Source organism: Petaurus breviceps, unplaced genomic scaffold (assembly GCF_028583685.1).
Source record: "Petaurus breviceps papuanus isolate PSGF00001 unplaced genomic scaffold, PetGlider_PUasm1.0 171, whole genome shotgun sequence".
Classification (NCBI taxonomy): domain Eukaryota; kingdom Metazoa; phylum Chordata; class Mammalia; order Diprotodontia; family Petauridae; genus Petaurus; species Petaurus breviceps.
In genome coordinates this window covers 15,124,977-15,139,608 of record NW_027185754.1, presented here as the reverse complement: position 1 = coordinate 15,139,608, position 14,632 = coordinate 15,124,977, and the positions used below count along the sequence as shown (strand labels likewise).

The 14,632-nt window shown below is 40.0% G+C and overlaps 1 protein-coding gene across 14 annotated transcripts in view; it reads right to left on the bottom strand.

Annotated features, from left to right (window-relative positions):
• ZNF536 (zinc finger protein 536) overlaps nucleotides 1-14,632 on the bottom strand; it is a 615,457-nt gene that overhangs the window by 488,834 nt on the left and 111,991 nt on the right. For 2 of the 14 annotated variants that reach the window (XM_069082600.1, XM_069082603.1), the window contains exon 3: nucleotides 4,828-4,928. The exons of 11 other annotated variants lie outside the window; for them this stretch is intronic. The gene's annotated coding sequence lies outside the window, so the exon portion shown is untranslated. Of the gene's footprint in view, nucleotides 1-4,827; nucleotides 4,929-8,166; nucleotides 8,287-14,632 lie in introns of all 14 variants that reach the window. One more of the 14 variants, XM_069082601.1, reaches the window with a different exon arrangement.

The window sequence follows — 14,632 nt, the reverse complement described above, 5'->3', positions numbered from 1 at the left end:
GATAGATAGATAGATAGATAGATAGATAGATAGATAGATAGATAGATGAAGGAATGAAGAAATGAATGGATGAATGAGTGAATGAATGAATGACCATTTATTAAGTGTTTAATAATATATGCTTATACATATATATATATATATATATATATATATATATATATATATGTTTGTACTAAGCCCTGGGCATACAAATACAAAATTAAAGATATTCCCTACCCTCAAGGAGCTTACATTCTAATAGATGGTGACCACATATAAACAGGAATGGTAACCAGGAGAGGTATTTTGGCTTAGAAAAAGTTACAAAGATGGTCAGTGGAGTAAATTAATATAGCCTCTGACCTACAGGAGAACACAATCTCACAGAAGAGATAAAGCTAACATACCCCAAACAACTAGAAGACAATATATTTATATGTACATATGTTATCTACCCAGACTATAAATTCCTTGAGGGCAGGAACTATAACATCTTTGCCCTTGTATCCTCAAAGGCTAGCACAGTGCTTGACACACATATTTTTTGATTGGTTCATGCAATAAACATCCTAAAAATTCAAAGGAAACTCATAGAACTATGGGTTAGAGTGATCAGGAAGTTTCTATGGAGGTAGTGGGTTTGATCTGGACACTGAAGACATAGGGAAAAGCTGTATTAGAGGAGGGAAAGCCTTTCAAGTGGAAGTCAGGCACTAAAGAAATGCTTAATAGGAAGGCTAGGTGGCACAGTGAGTAAGAGTGCTGGCCCTGGATTCGGGAGGACCCGGGATCGGTTCCAGCCTCAGATACTTAACACTCACACAAAATAATTGGCTGTGTAACCCTGGTCAAGTTACTTAACCCCAATTGCTTTAAAAAAAAAAAGAAATGCTTAATAATTAGGTAGGCATAGCATTTCTTATGGCAGGGTAGAACCCTCCCATTCTCTGGATTTTTTTTCATATTACAAAGAAATCTCTTTCTTTTCCAGTGTCTACTTTTTGTTTATCTCCATCACACCCATTCTGTGGTTCAGGTGACCCCAGTACATCCCGCAACTTGTTCAAACAACTAAGTTTGGACAAGTCATTTCTAGCCATGCCAGCTTCCATTCAGCCTGATCCTAGTGATATGCATATAATAGCCCCATCTAGGCTAGAGCATGTGAGATGAGAACACTAAGAAACAACAAAAATCACAACCTCTGAGTCTGAAAGTTTCTTTAACAGATTTGAACCTTAACCAAACCAGCAATAAGAAATAAACTAAACTTCTATTTGCCAACAGAAGTCATAAACTCATGCCTCCTGAATATGTCCTTAACGATGATACCTTCTGGGTGTAAAATTTAAAAATCACAACTAAAGACAAAATAGAGATTAATATCCATAGTAGGAAAAACAATTCATTAATCCAGGTTCTGTTTACAGCCATATTGCCAGATTGCTTATTTTAAAGACACTCCTTTGAACGTGTCATGGCATCAGTGTGTCCTTGTTGAAATATGATATTAATTTCAAACACACCTGTGGAAATTCAAACACATTTTCATTTCCTCATAGCCAGTAATGGCTTTAATCAAGTGGGGGGCAAAACATCTTATTTAAAACAAATACATGATTCCCTTTGACAAGCATAAAAAGAACCCTAATTCATTAGTTTGCTAATTGCTCTTCTCTGTAGCAAATAGCCTGTGTTTGTACTTTAGTCATGGAAAACAACATTCTTATTTTCATAGTGATGCATGTAGATTTGGCAATAGTACACTAGCTAATAAAAGATCCTGGGTTCTAGTGTGAACCAACTCATTGCATGACCTTTGAAGAATCACTTTACTTTGTTGCGTGTCCATTTCATAGGAAAGTTGTTCAAATCAACAATGGGTGGGAAATTGCTAAGGGCCATTATCAATACAGTTATCAGTACATCTAAAGAATATTTAAGCACATATTTTTGTGTAACTATATGTATACACATGTATATTTCTTTCCTATAGGACTACATAGAGTTTTGGTCTGTATGTCATTGTCTGATTCAACACATACATTCCCTATTTTTATTTATACTAGGCCTGTGATTTTGTTGAAAAAGTGAACTCTCAGTGAGAAGACTATCTCTTTCAATGCAGGTGTCAATCTGCTCTGCAACTCAGAATACTTCCTGGGGCACTGAGGTTAAGTCACTTGCTCAGGGTTCCACAGCCAATGTATCAGAATAAGCACTTGTACCTAGGCCTTCCTCTGACTCTGAGCTCAGCTTTCTATCCACAGTGGCATCAGACTCAAAGACAAACAGATCCCTGCCTGCAAGTAGTAACTTAGGAAACAACAAATTAACATTATCTATATTTTATTTTTTAAAACTTATTTTGCTAAACATTTCCTAATTTCATTTTAATGAGGTTTACTGTAGAGCTTTATAGGCCTTAAGCAGGAGTTTGATACCTCTGCACTGGGCCAGGGCTGCCTCTCAAAATCCCCATAACTGCCATAAAAATCTCAGCATCCTATATATACTGTATATGCAATTAATAGATCTCAATAAGAGCTCGTGGAAAAGTAGATATGGTGCCATAATTGCTGATCCCAAACTTTGATGGAATCTATCAACTGACTTATCACAAAAGCTGCTTTTCCCTGAAATAAATGTCCATCACTCTCCCCACAGAAAGGGGGCACCTCCAGATATGAATCCTTCTTCCTAGTCCTGGAATGTTTGCCTCCCTGTTTCAGTGAACTAGTCGGTTCAAACAGATGTGAAGAAAATGCAAAGACAGAGCAGAAGACAGGGTATACAATGTGGCAAAGGCAGTGGTGGGGGCAGGAGGGGAGGGAGTGGGAAGAGACAAGTTAAAGCCAGGATAGTCCAGTTCAAGTTCTCTCTCTAATACGATTTGGTTGTGTGTTCTTGGGAAAGTCACTTGTCCACTTTGAGCCTCTTTTTCCCCATCTGTCAAACAAGGCCAGATGATGGATCTCTAAGGTCTCTTCCAGCTTGAATTGTTGTGACACTGTGATTCTAGGAACTGGGTCTTCACATTCGAAGGATAGCAAATTATCATATAGCCTACAAACTCTAGGACCAGTCATATGCATTTGCAAGATGGCTATTAGAGAGTTGCAAAACAGACTGTGGCCACTGTCGGTATAGATTTGCAGCTCACTTTTATCATGGTAAATGGCACCCACCATTTCTTCAATGAAATAAACAGTAAGTGCCCCAATTCTCCCACTGGCTAAGCGGACATATAGGGTCCAACAGCTCAAATCAATCTGAATAATTTCAGAGTGATATTTTCTTCCCTTAGGCTGAATAATCCAGATAATTTCCAGTTTATTTTTGAAGTCTGTAGACACTGCCTGAGAAAGCTATTCTGCCAAGGTCCAAAATTTGCCTAGTCCTGTTTTTGTTCTACATAGTCAGGTCTGGGCCCTGCTATTGCTATATCTCTATCATCCTGCCCTCCCTAGCCCACCCTCAATTCTTCTAGTATCCCCTGACACCGTAAGAAGCCATGTACTCTTCTAGGAAGATAGTGGAATAAAAAGACTTAATGAATTGAGAAAGTATAATTTGCTAGGAGAAAGTATATTACATGGTTTCTCTGAGAAGGATCGAAAACATTCCTTATGAATAGAGCCCAAAGAGTTTGATTAAAATTGACTAGAATGAGTCCACTATACTTCTATTTAAAAATGAGAAGCCACTAATTCAGTTTAATTCAAAGATTAAACATGATTAAAATTTCTATAAGTTATCTAGATTTAAGAAAAAAATAAATTACAGTGGCCTTCAAAATATTGATAGTCATTGGTAAATTACTTCTGGTGTTTAATCAATGTTATTTTTTTATCATCCAATTTTTTCTCCAAGTCAGTTTCTAACACTAAACTACATTTCATCAAGGTTGGTAAAATGTTTAGAAAGGAACAGATGTCAAAATATGGGGATTGCCAATAACACTGATGGGAGCCAGTAATTTCTTTCCTGTCCAAAGGCAAAAGAATGAAAAATAATCTAGACTGTATACAATAATACAAGATTTACTGCAACATTAATGGCTATAAAAAGTAAAAGTATACAACAGTCATCCCCATTTTTTTTCCAAGCCATCACTAAGGGCAGTGTTTTTCAATTTGAGAGAAATGTAGCTGTAAACTGAAAGGTCTCCACACTTTGAAACCTTTAAATACCCACACAAATACAGCTGATGATATAGATTAATGTTTATTAGTGGGTTCCAAATATACTTGCCTCTCAGTCAATTCTGTCATTTAATAATTTTGCTACATCTCAAAAATGGAGATGCAATCTTCCCTTTAAGAAAGCAGCTCTTGCTTGTTATTTACAGATTGTAACATTTACATAAGGGTTTGGCTTAACAAGAGATATAAATATAGATAAAACCCTTAGGACTTCATTCTTTAAACTGCCCTCTAAAAATCTGCCCTGCAATTTGCAAACTGAATTTTGTGCAGACTATTCTTGGAAGCCTTTGTGAATTAGGGAGAACTGACTCAAAGCAGGGGCTGGTTAATCACAATTTTGCAAATTGTACGTAGCAATCATCCTCACATTGTGAAATTCAGATCTATAAAATGCTGATGTTTTAAAGTTGAAAAATAAATTAGCTAACTAGAACTGTTTTGCCAAAAAAAAAAATCAGTCTGCGTCCTTACAACTAAATTATTTGTATAGAAAAAAATTAAAACATAGCCACATCGATAGCAAATAATAAATCAACCCAGAGCATCTTCCCTGCATGTTCCCTTACAATTAGCCTTATGATAGAAGATGACTTTCCCCTAGTTCCCAACTTCACAGCAGTCTTATACAAATACTCACCTGGCTACAGCATGCAAATTCCTTAACTCCCAAGAATAAACTTGTGGCAATGATTCCCATTTTAGACAGCTCCCGTGTATTTGTCTACGATCTGGAAAAAGCTTTAAGCGAGGGAAGGATTACTCAGTGCAGTCTTTGATATGTCGTCTAATGCACTTGCTAAAGCTGATTCGCATCTGTCCCACCGAGGCAGTTGGCAGTTAGCATTCATTTATTTGTTAAAAAATGAATGTCGTTTGGGTTATAAAAACTAGTGATATTAAATGTGCAAGATGAGAATAAGCTGTCTTGTAGGCAGTCCTAAAATACTAAGCCTCCAAACGTGAAGTCTTGAGTGAAGGCATCTCTCTCTGAATGGGAAGGCTACAAGTGGACAGGAGAAGCAGTGGACCAAGGTTTGGGTCTCGTTGATGGATTTTATATAACATGTCATCTAAGAGATTTGGTAGACATGTACCCGAGCTCCTAAGAGGAGAGTTATGGCTTCCCCATGATAGATGACATCCTGTGTGAAGAAGATAAAACAACTAGCTTGGAATGATTGTAAGACCTCCTGCTGGTCAGGGTCCATTAAAATCAATTACAAAGATCATTATGGTGTATAGAAAAAGAACAATGACTAGAGTCAAAGGACCAAGGCTGGAATCTTACCTCTGGTTCTTACAACCTGCTTAACCTTGGGCAAATTATTTGACCTCCCTTGGCCTCAGTTTCCTTATCTGTAAAATGAGGGGGGTGAACCAGATAGACAGCTTCCAAGGTCCCTTCTAGCTAGCTCTGGATCTCTGATCCTGTGATCCCTTGATTATAACAGAATTCTGCTGTGTTGAAAATGGATTTATACAAGTGGGCCAACCACTATAGCTTAGAAACTGGCTGGCATTGCCTTTGGTGACATGGAAATAGCTCTCAGTCTTTTGATGGGTTTGTGTTATTTCTACAATTATTTCCAAAGTCATCTCTCCTGATGTTCTTCCCTTCTCTTAACAGGTCTTATAACACACAAGTCAAAAAAAAAAAAGTAGACTCATTTAGAGGACCATACTTAGGTTAGGGTCACAGAGTTAGAGCAGAAAGGGGTTTTGGAGGACACCTAATCAAACTTCCTTATTTTATAGACGAGGAAGCTAAGACCCCAAAAGGTGCAGTAATTTGCCCAAGGTCATACAAGTAAAAGGTAACAGATAAATCAAGAAATCAATCAATAAGCATTTATAGGATTACTACTGTATTTCAGGCACTGTGCTCAGCGTTGGGGAAATAAAGGCAAAAGCAACATAATCCCTGCCCTCAAGGAGCTTAAATTTTTAAATAGGAGGGACAACATGTAGTTTATATGAGTCTATGTATATATATACACACACATATAACATGAGTATATATATAAAAACAACATGAATATATGTGCATACACACATACACACACTTACAAAGACATAGGTAGCACTTGAACACAAGTCCTCTGATGACAGATCCAGGGCTCCTTCCAAAGCCCTGGAAATTTTTACTCTAAGCTTCTTCAGTGCAGGCAACCTGCATTATAGTTACATTCCCTACACTGTGCTTCGCACAGGACTGGGCACATAGAATACATTCAATAATTTGCTTTTCGTTCATTTGTTTCAGTCTTGTCCAAATTTTTGTGACCCCCATTTGGGATTTTCTTGGCAAAGATACTAGAGTGGTTTGCCATTTCCTTCTCCAGCTCATTTTACAGATGAGGAAACTGAGGCAAACAAGGTTAAGTAACTTGCCCAGGGTCATACAACTAGTAAGTGTCCAAATTTGAACTCAGGTCTTTCTGATCCCAGGCTGGGTGCTCTATCCACTGTCCTACCCAACTGCCCCCAATTCAACATGTATCCACTAATTGACTGACTGGTTCATAACCATACTGCACAGTTAAGAGTTTGCTAAATGTTGAAAATGGATTTACACAAGTGGACCAAGCACTTCCCCCAAGGGGGAAGGGTGGGGTGTCGGGTACCTCCCAGAAAAAGGATTCATTATCATTATAAATACAACTGGCAATAATGGTTTCCAAAAGCCAAAAGGATGTTGCCTTAGTGGCCATTCTGTCATCCCTCTGACTCTCACTACAGATACCAATGATGAGGGACCAAGGAGAGGTTTTATTATGGCCTGCTCCCCAAAGGTCAGATTTCTGACCTCAAATATTCCCACAGTTACTTAGCCTGCAGTTTAGGCATCCTATGCAACAGTACTTCCAGAAAGCAAATATTTATGTTGGTAAAGAGTGGCAAATAAGGGGTGGCTAGGTGGCGCAGTGAATAGAGCACCAGCCCTGGAGTCTGGAGGACCTGGGTTTAGATCTGGCCTCAGACACTTAACACAAAAATTAGCCATGTGACCTTGGGCAAGTCATTTAACCCCAACTGCCCTCTAAAAATCAAAAAAAATTTTAAAAGAGTAGCAAATTATGATCTGTGTTCAGGTGTGTTTTTTTTTCATATGACTGCTAAAAGTAGCCTGGATTGAAAGGAGAAATAACATTATACAGCATTAGGGCTGGACCAGTCTTTGGGAATCATCTAGTCCAACACTCTCAACGATACTGGAGAGGAAGAGGAGGCATCCTGGTACACTGAAGACCATACTGGTTCCAGAGTTCAAGAAACTGAGTTCAAGTTCTCCCTTGGATGCTTACTCTTTATTAAGTGGGGTAGCTAGGTGGTATAGGGACAGGGTACCAGTTCTTAAGTCAAAAGGACTTGAGTTCAAATATGACCTTTGATACTTCTTAGCCGTGTGTCCCTGAGCAAGTCATTTAACTGTTTGCTTCAGTTCCCTCATCTTTAATATAAGCTGGAGAAGAAAAACACAAACCACCCTGGTATATTTGCCAAGACCCAAATAGGGTCACAAAGAGTCTGCCATGACTGAGACAACTGAAAAAAGATATCTATTAAGTGACCTTGTACAAGTCACTTAACCTTCATAAGCCTCAGTTTCCTTATCTGTAAAGCAAGAGGTGGTTGGATTAGATGACCTCCAAGGTTCTTTCCAGCTCTAGACCTATGATCCAAAATCACACAGTAAGTCTATGGCAGAGCTAGGATTTGAGCACCTGGGTGTTGACCCCTAGTCACCCAACGAGCATTAATGAAGCTTGTAGTTGGTACCAAGCATTATACATACAAAGACAGCATGAATAGTCCCTGCCTTCAAGAAGTCTGTATTCTAGAGGTACCAGTGCATTTTTGGTAAGGATAACATTATCATACATTTAGAGAAAGAAGGAACCTTGGAGTTCATTTAGCCCAACCCACACACTTTACAGAGAAGGTAACTGAGGCCCCAAGAAATTAAGTGACTCACCCAAGGTAACACAAGTACTAAGTGTGAGAAATTTTGTTTGAGCCCCAGGACCTCGGAATCCAAACTCTGAATAGGTCCCACCATCCCTGCAATGCCTCTCTGAGGATCACAGGGGATGCCCTGGAGGTAAAAAAAAAAAAAACCAGCTTCAGGTGACAATGATAAAAAACCATGTTTGTAATTATATATTTTGTGAATGAAATGTAAGGAGTATTTACACACCCTCACCATGCTCTTCTGAGCTCAGCCATCCCCATTTCACAGACATGGAAACAAACAGAATTTGCTGGTGTTGAGCTGCAAACGAGAAGAAGGACTGGATTTCAAGTGCATCATTTCAGGCCTCCCTGGAGCCTAAGCCCTTCATGCTACTGAGTTAGGTGCCTATGGAGACCCATTCACTCTCAAAGGCCACTGGAGTGCCAATGAGTGCATTATCACACACAGTCCCAGATGCCTGGTCATGTGCCCAGAGCCTGATTAGAAATGTCCCCTCCTGCGTGGTGTATCACAAATGCAAAGGCTCCTGCGGATGGGCTGCAGCTGAATAGGTCAGTCCAGGCCTCACCTGGAGTTAAGCCACAGTCGTATTTTGTCTTTAAAAAGGAAAGACTGTTCTTTCCATTTGAGCTTAGATTATCCTCCCAGCTTTCCCTCACCACCTCGGACTCCCAGAGTGAAGAGCCAGCAGCACCTAGGATTAGCCCTCCAGCAAAAGGGCAGTGCAGACAAGCATGGAGACTGGAACTCACCGGGTCTCTGAATACCCCGCATAACAGGTCATATAGAGCCCGGGCCTAAGAGAGCAGACAGAGCCTCCTCAAGACACCTCCTCAGCAACTCCTGGGGTCAAGGATGAAATGGGAAGGCTGATCATTTAATTTTTTTCTAACCTTTCAGTTCAGATGTTGTTCAGTCATTTTTCAGTAGTGTACAACTTTCTGTGACCCTGTTCAGGGTTTTCTTGTCAAAGGTGCTGGAATGGCTTGCCATTTCCTTCTCCAGCTCATTTTACTGAGGATCAGGAGACTGAGGGAAACAGATCTCAGACAGATGAGTCCTCCTGACTCCAGGCCCAGCGCTCTATCCACTGTGCCATCTAGCTGCCCCTTAATCTCTCAGACCAGTTTTGTTTGTTCAATCGATGTTTGCTAAGTACCTACAATGCGCAAGGTTGGACCTTGGTAGGTGCTAGGGATACAAAACAACAAACAAAATAGTCCCTGACCACCAGGATCTCAAAGTCTCCCCAGCCCTCTAACACCAGATTTAGAGCTTACCTTAGAGTGTGACCTTGGGTAAGTCTTCCCTGAGCCCCAGTTTCTTGGCATCTCCTATGTAGCAAGGCACTGACTGTGAAAGGTACTGGGGCTCTAAAATAGAAACCAAACAGCCCCTGATACTCAAAGACCTTACAATTAATACCAGGTCCTCCAACATTAGGTCTAGTGTTTACCACTTGTGTGACCTTGGGCCAAGATTCCTGGAAGAACAAGGGAAGTGGCCCTCCAACTTCACTTTTTTTTTTATTTAAATTTAATTTTTTTTCCTTTTTGGAGGGGAGAAGGCAGGGAAATTGGGGTTGACTTGCCCAAGGTCACATGGCTAGTAAGTGTTAAGTGTCTGAGGTCAGATTTGAACTCAGGTCCTCCTGACTCCAGGGCTGGTGCTCTATTCATAGTGCCACCTAGCTGCCCCCACCTTAACTTCTAAGAAATTTTTCAATGATTCTTGTATTCACCTATACTTGCTCAATGAATAAGCAAGCATTTATTAAACACTTGCTATTATGTCAAGCACTGAGGATATATAGACAAAATAATCCCTGCCTTCAAGGAGACTCCATTCTAATGTGGGAGTCAACATCTCCATGCAGGTATAGGCAAAGCACAAACAAGGCATATTGGAGGCAGCTTGGTGGGGGGGGGGGCACCTAGGAGGTGGAGAAACCAAGAAAAGTCTCCTAGAGAAGGAGGCTAAGTTGTGTCTCTACACACTTCCTCCATAAGGAAATCTACTTGTCTGCAGGGAATGTTTGGGGTGTTTGAGCCAGACACGTAGGAAGAGCAAAGAATGACAGATGGACATCCCGACTATTTTAATGCAATCGATGAAATATTAAAAGACCTGGAGAATCTTTGGGGTTATGGAGATTCTCTAAAAAATTTGAGGAAGGCATGGAGACAAACTGAACAGGATAGGAAGCCTTGGGTCAGTAGTGATCTGCACCTTAGGAGGGAATATCCATGACTGAGGAGATGATGCAGACACACTGAGGTATCTAAGTATTGCAGGGAGAGGACATGCTTTCCATGAAAGAGGAAGAAATAAGCATTCTCCTTGTACAGCCTGATGAGGCTCTCATCCCTTCAAGCCTGGATTATTACAATTACAGTTTGTCTGAAAAATCTCAGAGAGCTTTAGTGGACTGAAAGCTCGATAGGAATCAATAGTGTGATGCAGCTGCTCAAAAAGCTAATGAATCTTAGGTTATATTCAAGCAATTAATCAATCACTGTGCATTTATTAAGCACCTACCATGTGCCAGAACTTGCCCCTAAGGAGCTTAAAATATAACCAATGACAATAGGTCCAAATATAAGAGTGAGCAACATAGATAGAAGGTACCTTGGGGAAGGGAAGAGAATAAACATTTATGTAGTGCCTACTATGTGTCAGGCATTGTGCTAAGTTGTTTTTTTTTTAACAAATTATCTCATTTGATTTTCATAACAACTCTCCAAAGTAGGTGTTATTATATATCCCCATTTTACAATGTAGAAAATTGATGTAAACAGAGCTTAAGTGACTTGCCCAGGGTCATTCAGCTAGTAAGGATATGAGGCCAGATATGAATTCTGCTACTCTTCCTGTCTCCAGACCCAGTGCTCTTTTACTGGGTTTACCTAGTCATCTCATAGAAAGAAGGCAATAATTGGGGAGGGGGGTGCAGTGGTTGGTAATGAGCTGGGAATCAAGAAAGTTATCATGTAGAAGGTAGCATCTGAGCTGAGTCTGAAAGGAATCTAGGGATTCTTAAGACAGAGGTAAGAAAAAAGTACATTTCCTAGAATGGGGGGAGAGCAAAGAAACAATATCCTGTATGAGAAAGAGTGAGAAAGTCATATTGGTTGGACTGTAGAATACATGAAGAGAAGGAAAAATGAGGAGACTGGAAAGTCAAGAAGAGGTCTGGTTGCAAAGAGCTTGAAAGGCCAGACAGAAAGGCTTGCATTTGCTTCTAGAGATGGGAGGGAGCCACTGGGGGTTACTGAAAAGAGTCTGACGTGGTCAAACCTGGGCTTTAGGGCGGTAGCTCCATGGATGGTGGATTAGGTGGGGAGAAATTTAAGGTTAGGGCCATGATAATATTCCAGCCTAGAGGTAATAAGGACTAGAGGCATGGATATGTGACTTCCTTTCAATTTAAGGTCAATTTAAGGTTTCTTTAAGAAACTTTTCCTAATACTGCTTGATCTTAATGCCTTCCCTTTGAGATTATCTCCAACTTTCCTGGTAAACTGTATCTCTTGTTTGCACATAGTTGTTAGCATGCTTGTTTTTCTTCATTAAACCATGAGCTCCTTAATAGAAAGGACTATAAAATTTTTTTTAAAGAAATAAATAAGGAAGTCAGGGAAAGAAAATTATTTGGATGAATGATGAGTTCTGCTTTGGATATATTGAGTTTAAGATGCTTATGAAAATACAGTTGGAAATTTCCAGTGAATAGACAAAATGTAGGACTGGCACTCAGGAGAAAGACTAGGACTGAATGTACAGATCTGGGAATCATCAACATGGAAATGGTCATTGTCATTAAATCTCTAAAGACTGATGATGTCACCAAAGGACACAGAAATTGTGGGAAGTGAAGAAAAGAGGACAGAGTCTTGCGCTACACAGTTAGAGCATGTAATATAAATGTGTTCCAGCAAAGAAGGCCAGGAGAACCACAAAACATCATGAAAACCCAGAAAAGACAGAGCATCTGGGAGGAAAGGGCAGCGAATATTTTTATATATAAATACACTTATTACTCCCATATTTCATCCTTTCACTCACCTCTCAAATGCTACAAAGAAATCAAGAAGGTTGTCAATACAGAAAAAGGCCATTAGATCTGGCAATTAGAAGATCATTGTTGACTTTGGAAAGAGAATTTTTAATTAAGTTATGATGTCAGAAACCAGATTGCAAAGGATTGAGGAGTGAGAGGAAGAGAAATGAAGGCAGTGAATGTACTTATAGATACAAAAATATTTATAGCAGCTCTTTTTGTGGTGGCAAAGAACTGGAAGCTAAGGAAGTGCCCATCAATTAGGGATCGCTGAACGAATTATGGTATATGACTGTAATGGAATACTATTGTGCTGTAAGAAAAAAAATAGAAAGCTTTTCCTAGGACTTTGGCTGAGAAAGAGAGGAAAGATATAGGACAATAGTTTGAGAGATGGGAGGATTTAGTGAAAAGATAGGGGAGATTTGTATGTGTGTGTAGACATCACAGAAGGAACCACTAAGTAGAAAGGGATGTGGGGGGGAGGGGACGCAGAGAAGGGCAGTGGTGAGAGAGAATGGAGGGGAAAGTCTGGCGAAAATAGGAGGGGATAGGACCAGGGGTTTATCTTGTCCAAGAGAAAGCTCACCTCTTCATCAGAAGCTAGAATGAAGGAGGAGAAAACGGGATGATTTAAAAAGTTTATGATATCCATGCATGTTCGAAAAAGAATTGTATAGAGAGCTAAAAAGGAATAGCTACCCTGTCTGTAGTCTCCCCTGGTCAGACACTTCTGGACTATTTTGTTCAATTTTTAATGCCAGATTTTGATAAGATGGAAAGCCTTCAGATGAGGGTAGTCAGAACAAAGTAGGGCCTTGAGATCATGCCATATAAGGATACACTTAAAGAATTGCGGAATAATCTGGAAAAGAGGTACATTATAGCATTTGTCAAGTATTTGAAGAGTTGAATGGGTTCTGCTTGGCCCACAAAACAGAATGAGGACCCTTAGGGGAATCTTAGATTTAGAAGGGATGTGGCCATCTGAGAATAGCCATCTGGTCCAATCCATAACTAAACAAGAATGCTCACTTCACATCCAACAAGGTCATCCAGGCTCTCCTAGAAGATCTCCAATGAAGGAGAACTCACTACCTCCCAAAGAAGCCCATTCCACCTTTGGATAGCCTTAATTATTAAGAAGTTTTTGTGACATCAAGCATAAATTTGCTTCTTTGTCATTTTCACTCAGTGTTCCCAGTTCTACCATGGAGGCTAAGCAAAACAAGTCTAATCCTTTTCAAATACTTGAAGAGAGCTATCATGACCCCTCTCCGTACTCAGCCTTCCTGCTCCAGATTGACTGAGCACCTCTGCTGTGTTTAAGGTAGGAGGAAGGGGAAAGGTAGAGAAGGTCACACAAGGTGGGAGGGTCACTAAGAATGATGATTTCTGGGAGATAGTCAGATAACTTCTCTTTCAACCAGCACAAACTTTAGGATGAGGGCTAAGAATCCAAATTTGGTAGATTTGAATGAATCCAAATTCATAAATTTGAATTTCCCCACCTCAATTTTTCCCCCAAACTACCTTATTAATGGAGATATATTCTTGAAATATTTGGACTGCTCTTTCTGAAAGCCTAAGTCATGATTTGGAAGGCAGCTAAAGGCTAAGTCCACACAACATGCTACACGTATGAGTTCAGGCATACCTCAGTAAAGGCAAAATAGGAGTTCTTAAAATGGTCATGAGCAAGTCAACATTGTTTTTTCCAAATGAGTCCTATTTTTCCCATTGATACATCATTTCAGAGTGCCTTCATCTTCAGTCCTAATTGCTCTTCACTGGGCAGTGGCTCCTAATACTTTATTTTTAAATTCCACTGCCCCTGTCTCTGTCAAGTAGTTAATGATCGCAATCAAACACTTAAATGCACCAAGGGAGCTCCTGTTAGTTAAAGGAATCCTTCAGTGAATCCTTTTAGCATGTGAATAATCACATTTGTTCTCTAAGCGCAATTTCCATACACTAGGTTTTCTTAAAGCGGGGCCCACCTATAATGAGTATATTAAACTATATACCATGTATAATGTAAGCAGCTCAGTCTTTGGGCCAGAATTTGAAGGTTGACAGACATTCATTTGGGCATCCTCTGACAGGATTTAAACAAAAACATTAGTAACCATTGGCACAGGGGACTTGATGGCCTAGGGTTATGACATGGAGCCTTTTCCCTGGAGGTTACTGCCTTAAATCAAACCCCAGTCACCAGTAACCAAAAATTATTGGCATCCAACAAGTGATCCTTGGCCTATGGAAAATAAGCAAGGGAGCAGTATCTCAACCTGGGACTCAGAGAAGTGGGCATTCCCAACCTAGGGGTTAAATGGCCCTCTTGTTGGTATTTGGTGGGGGCAGGGAGGAGAAAAGAATTGTCTGCGGATATGTCCTGGAAATTAA